The sequence below is a fragment of the Pinus tabuliformis genome, chromosome J (assembly GCF_031772625.1).
Source record: "Pinus tabuliformis cultivar Carrire ecotype Pingquan chromosome J, CPIR1, whole genome shotgun sequence".
Lineage (NCBI taxonomy): Eukaryota > Viridiplantae > Streptophyta > Pinopsida > Pinales > Pinaceae > Pinus > Pinus tabuliformis.
In genome coordinates this window covers 778,068,702-778,075,444 of record NC_142295.1, presented here as the reverse complement: position 1 = coordinate 778,075,444, position 6,743 = coordinate 778,068,702, and the positions used below count along the sequence as shown (strand labels likewise).

Here is a 6,743-nt window from a genome sequence, read left to right as displayed (position 1 = left end):
CCACGAAATACACGCTTTTCTATGACGTGAGTGACTGTGGGAATTATTCTAAGCTTGTTGATGGCTGATATGGATTGCATGTTCACCTTGGAATCTTCCTTTGTTGCGACTTCCAGCTGAAAAAAAAAATGCTCAATTTGTGTTGGGATAAATGACGTTGGGAATTGGTGATGACCAAGAGTTGCATCTTCACCGGATTCAGTTCATCATCATAATCTTACAAGAAGTATACTCCTACACCTCAGGTGCTTAGTTGTGCATGGTGTCCTTGCTGCTTAGGAAATATAAGCTAACTGGAAGAAAGATCACCTACAAATCAAATTCCCTTGTCTCCTTCCTATAGATATTGGTCTAGTGTCACTTACCCTTTCAAACCCTCAAGATTTGAAGCTTGTTGGAGAAGGTGATGTCAACCCAATTGAGCTAAGTGGAGGACCACTACAACATCTTGATCTTAGCCCCAACAATGTAAGCAAGAATAGGATCGAGGCCACAATCAACAGGTTTTCTCATGTAGGAGAGATCTCGTATGTGAGCTTGTGAGTCATCTCCAATAGTGAAGATGTGGTAGGAGATATGAGGTGCCCAAGAAATGGTATTGACACTGGATTGGTGCCTCTGGAGCTTTGTGACAGTCAGGGTTGGATATCTGATATCCAAGACTACAACTTTGGCGCATTCCATGAGGATGGTAGCATGTATCTAGGGTCTACTTGTTCCAACCCAATCTGACCAGGGGTGCATCAGGCTAAGAGCATAGATAATTGTAGAATGCTTCTTGTCCCTCAAATAATAATAATAATAACTCACAAACCCATCTGCGCTGATAGAGGCAAAGACACCAACACCCCCTAGGCAATGTTGTATACCTCCTTGTCATGGGAAATCAACTGGGTGTCGATGAACTTCTTGTCAATATCCCAAATGATTCAAGTGATGTCAATGCTAGAAGTGTCAACCCTCTTTTGTTTCTATTCATTTCAATCGAAGGTAGTGAGAGGGCCACAAAACTCATTGTTCTTGTTATTATTCAAGAGGTTCTTTACCTCGATGTGCTCATCAGAACTGTGCCATATGCAGAGATAGTCGGCTGAGGTGGCTAGGAGGTCTGGTTTTTGGAATTCTTTGTCAAGTACGAACATCATCTTAGTGGGTGGGTAAGGATGTTTGAATGAAAGCTTGAGGTTGGCCTTTATGTTGCCCCTATCATCGTCCAACTGAATGATCTCCACTCTGTTGTTATTGTGCTCCACTAGACTCTCTATCTATAGCCGATACTTCTTGTCTTTGTGAATGCTTGAGGTCATTCTGTATATGCGCCATGGTGCCTCATATGTGTAGATATTTGAATGCTTATACTGGTCCATATTGCTTAGATTTTTCACTTTCTAGTTGCATTATCATGGCTAATTATTATAATGAGTTTTTGCGCATTTCTAAAATGTTTTTTGTTGTGTATATAGATCTATAGATGTCTTTCTCTCTAGGCAAGGTTTCCAAGACATCATTCATGCACGCTTTATGTAATTGTGGTTGACCAACACAATGAACCATTGATGGTGATTTTGATGTGTGGGGAAGACATAGAATGATCTTTGTTAGACTCTTATGAGTGGCGCTGCCCCTATAGAGAGAGGGTGAGCCTCAAATAATCAGATTCCTCTGCATTTTTCATCACTATAGAACAATAAAATACAAAAAGATGACGATTGAAATGGGACTAGCCCCCTTCTAACTAGCACTCTCCTAGTGGCAAAGAGACATATGCCATCATTAAAATAAAAGAAAATAAAACAAGAGGCCACCACTTTTCATGAGCTTGATTATGTCACAGTAAAGTACTGGTTAAATATGTTGTAAACCCTTAAAACCCTAATTCCCATAAAGTCATAACCTGCTTTTATGCCATTGATTCATATCTTGGGGGACCAATATTTGAGTAATTTTGACATCAAGAAAAGAAAAAAAGTAAACCAGGCTAGAAAATAAATCAGGAATTAACTTTTTATTAGATAAAAAAAAATGACCTTTGCAACTACATTGTACTGGAAAATTTGCCTTCTTACAAAAAGAGGCTCATTATTTATAAACTTTTTTTAGTTACACTACCATGGGTAAATAAAATGGGTGGGAAAATACCATGGGTGATTTATTTATAACCTTTATTTAAATTACCATGGTTAAACACCATGAGTGAATTTCCATTCGAATCAACGATCATGATACACTTATGCGACAGTGCTTACAACTTTGTGTGTGAGTACGATGGATGTTTACATAGCGGATACAACCCAAACACACAAAGACAAACCTTCAAACTCACCAGAACAAGATCTCAAGCATGCCAAAGAAATCAATATTCCAAAAGACGACCGCTGGTCAAACAAGAAAAAGGGGAGAAAGACTTCACAAGAGCTCAGGGGGTGAGCTCGAGTGTTTGCAACCATCAAAGGAAAAACCAAGGAAGGCTCTGAAATTTGGATGCAAGCCAAAATTTTGGAGGTTATTGCAGCTACTACAACACTTGGCGACACACCGGTTGAGTACCAGTGTCTTTGTTTTGGTTCATTTTCAGCTCAGGGCCTTGGCCTTTCGCGGAGTATTGTTTCATTGTGCAGATTACTTTGGATTCCCCACTTCCACCATGGACATACATAGTTCACCTTGTACCGAATCAATTGAACACAACACAAAATTCAACCAGATCATAGTGTTTCAAATCAGGAAGGGTAATTTGGATTTTGAGCTTAAGATTTTCAAAGTATAGATTTTCATCTATGGTTTTGCTCCACTGCTAGCAAGGCTAGATAGTGCCCTAGCAGAGTCACACAAGAATAGAAACATTGCTCCACTTCTAGCCAACCTGGATAGTACCTTAGTGGAGTTTCTTTCTTCACCTCTCTACGCAGGAAACCTTTCTCTTCTTTCACCTTTATTATTTTTGAAAGAGGACAGGCACTTATTTATTTTTGGGGTGGAAGAGCGATCTCGACTTATTGAGAGCAAAAGAGTTTGTTCCTTCAGAGAAGCATGTAAATACCTCTAATTCAAGTTTGCTCATTTACATTTTCCCCTTCTCCATTTCTATTAGTTGGATAAGATTGAACACATAGAGCAAAAAAATAAGTATAGGTATGAGGTTTCCCATACTAGACACTGGTTCATGGTTCAACCAAAACATTCATTACAGGCGAATCGTATTTTCCTTTAAGACTTCATCGGCCAAAAGTTACAACCAAGCATAAAGAAGACGGACACATGACTAGCCAAGCATTGCAATGTCACAAGAATCTTTGAAATTCAGCCACATACACATTCAAAAGCCAGAACGCATTGTGGGACAACACTTATTTCCAAAACAAAGCAACAAAACATCAAAGCAAAGCAAAAAAACAAAGAAAATAACAAAACTATAGAGCAAAGAAAATAACATAACAACAATGAAAGGACTATGTACACAGTGTGGGGAGCGGCCACAGCTCATTAAAAATAATATTTAAAGTCTTGTCCATTGACAGGGAGAGTGTCAATCTTCCCATCAAGTGATTGTAGACGATACATGTGTTGGCCAAGCTTCTTCTGAACGGTGAATGGGCCAATCGACAGGGACTGAAAATTCGTGTGTTTGTCTTTTTCTTTGTGGGGTTTATCCCACTTCAAGACTAAGCTACCGACAGTGAAGCGGTATTCCCTGCAAAATTTCTATCAAACCATCTCTTGATATGGTTCTAGTGAAGTGTAAAATTTTATTTTGCTTTCACATTTCTTCCTGTATCTTGTGCAATGTGTCCATCCTATGCTGAACTAATAGACACGACATGCCTTGAGATTCTTGGGACAACTGGAGAGCATGAAAGTAGACGTTTGGTGGGAGGATGGCTTCTTTTCCATATACCAGGAAGTAAGGGGAGGTATTCAAGGAGGGATTAGGTGTGACTCAATCAACCCATAGAGCATTCACTAGAGTGGAGTGCTAGTTTCATTGTTCAGATTAAATGGTCTTTTTTATTATGCGGATAAGGTTTTTGTTTGTGGACTCAGCAAGACCATTTCCCTATGAGTAGTAGTTAGCATAATTCTTTAACATAATCCCACTTTTCAATGCAAACTCATAAAGCTTTAACGAAGAAAAGTATGTTTCACTGTAAAAATCAAATGATACATGAATGCTAAACCTGGAAATGATGTTTTGCTTTAGGAAGCTAATGAAGTTCTAGTCATTCACTTGTTTCAGCGGAACTACTTATGTCCACTACGTACAATAATATGTAGCAGTTAATATGTAGTGGCGCTTCTTAGAAGAATGTGGGAAAATCTCCCAAATGATGGCCAAGCCCCACTGTTGGAATGTTTTGTCCACTACAATAGGTTGTAGCGGGGCTGCTGACATTCGTTTTATCTCAGAACCTCTTTGACAGACCAAACAATTGTAGGCATAGGAATGTGCATATTTGAATAATGTAGGCTAGTAGAAACCGATCCACATGACCTTTTGCACTATTGTGTTTCCCACGAAGTGGCCCCCGGTTGGTTCGTCATGGAGATCACATAACACCCTTTCTGAATACATGCATCTAGGCACCTGAACAAAACGTCATTCTGGTTCTTTCTGTAAATCACTCCATGCACCAACTAGTAAGATAGAGATTTTTGTCAGAGTTCCCTATTCTACCGCATAGAGAAATGAGAGGGAATCATGCCATGCTCAAGGTATTGGTACATGTCTATGTACCAAGAGTTTTCGAGTGAAGTACAGTGGTATCGCTCAACATTATACATTTCAATTTCTTGCTTCCAACTGGTGAGCTCTTCTTCTTCCTCTTGCACATGCACTGCTTCCATTGCTAGTATGCAAAGACATCACCCTTGATGGTGTGAACTGGCTTGATGTCAAGATCATATTCTTATAGTCCTATCATCCAGTTCACCCTTCTCTCACCGAGCTCTTGCTAAAGAAGCAGTGATCTGACTGATTGGTGTGGTATAAAGACAATGCAACGTTTTTTCAAGAGGTAGGGTTTGAAGTGTTTAACCACTTTTTATATTGTGTATGATTTTTTGTCCACAGTGGGATAGTTCATTTGATTTCCTTGCAAGCTCTTGCTCACGAAAGAGATGGGTAATTCTTTGTTTAGATCATCCTTCTGAGTGAGAAAAACAGTGAGTGAAGTGTTGGAAGAAAACGTGTAGAGAAAGAAATCCTTGTTAAATTTTGGGTTGTACAATGCAGGCACCCTTGCTATAGCTTGCTTGATATGGGTGAATGATTCGCTTTCCTTTCTCCACCAGTCGTACACTGTGTCTTTCTTCGTCATCCCTTGAATGGGTTTGATTATCTGCACATAATCAGAGATGAAATTTTTGAGGAAGTTGATTTTCCCCAGGAAGGACTACATATTTTTCTTGTTTACTGGGTAAGGAATCTACATGTTGGTCTGAACTCTATCCAAATCTACCTTGATATCACTCTTGGAAGTGATGTGGCCAAGGAGTTTACCCTCAGACATTGTGAATAAGCTCTTCTTGGGATTCAAGGATATCCTGTACTTTTGACATCGCTCAAAGATCTTCCTAAGATCACGCAGATGGTCTGGCCATTGTCTAGAGAAGACTGTCACATCGTAGAGGTAGACCGCTGCACTCTATCCAATGAGCCCAAGAAAAGCAATGTCCATTGCACGCTGAAATGTAGCTCCTGCATTTACCAACCCAAATGAAATTCTACGGTAAGGAAATGTACCCAATTTGGTACGAAATGTTGTCTTAATTCTATCAGGCTCTACTACCAGAACCTGATTGCATCGTGAGAAACCATCTAGCAAAGAAAACATCTATACCCCAAATATTGTTTGGAATATGTGTTCCATAGACAACACTGGGTAGTTATCTTCATCCGAGGGATGGTTAAGATTTTGAAAATCAATGCAAAGTCGAATCTCCCTAGATTTCTTTCTAATAGGGACTAAATTTTAAACCCACATGGAATGAAGAACCTTGTAGATGATCCGAGCATCTAGCATCTTAGTCAATTCCTTTTACATGAGGGGCTCATGTGATGGATGCACTTTTCTTAGATTTCACTGAAAATTTGTGGACCCTTCCTTGATTGGAATTACGTGGTAGATTATTCACGTGTCATGTGTTTTCAATTCATCGTACATCCATACAAACACATCATGGTATTGTCTGAACAGGTGAAAAAAGGATTTTCGCTCTTGTGGTGCACAACATGTACCGAGATTCACAAACTTTGGATCTTTTTCTGTTCCCATATTGACATGTTTAAAAAACATTATGGAACTATGGGTTTTGTCATTCTTGGACCCTTGAAAGTAGTTATGTAGGTCATACAGCTTCTCGAGTGATACCACACCCTTGGGGATGAGGATTCCTTTACTGTCATTAGTTACGTCTTGCAGAGACTTCTCATGCTCCTCTTTGTCTATCATTGTGTCCTCAAAAAATGCGTAAATTAGTGATGCTATAGAGGACAGATGGTTTATACAAATTTCAACATAGAATCTATCCCTTAACAGTGACATCCTGGAAATTGCATTTTCCAGAGCATCAGTAGCAGCATTACACATTATTGGTACGAATATAATATTGAAAGCTTGGAAGTTAGAGATATTTCACCACACCTCTTGTTGATAAATCTTAGGACAAGGTGACACATAGTGTATAGTTTTACGTACTTGACACACCACAATATGTGATTAACCTACCACATTTAGCACAAAAAT

General features: G+C 39.2%; 1 pseudogene; it reads right to left on the bottom strand.

Moving 5' to 3' along the window:
• Positions 1-369: 369 nt before the first annotated feature.
• Positions 370-6,384, bottom strand: LOC149229029 (WD repeat-containing protein LWD1 pseudogene; annotated as a pseudogene).
• Positions 6,385-6,743: the final 359 nt, after the last annotated feature.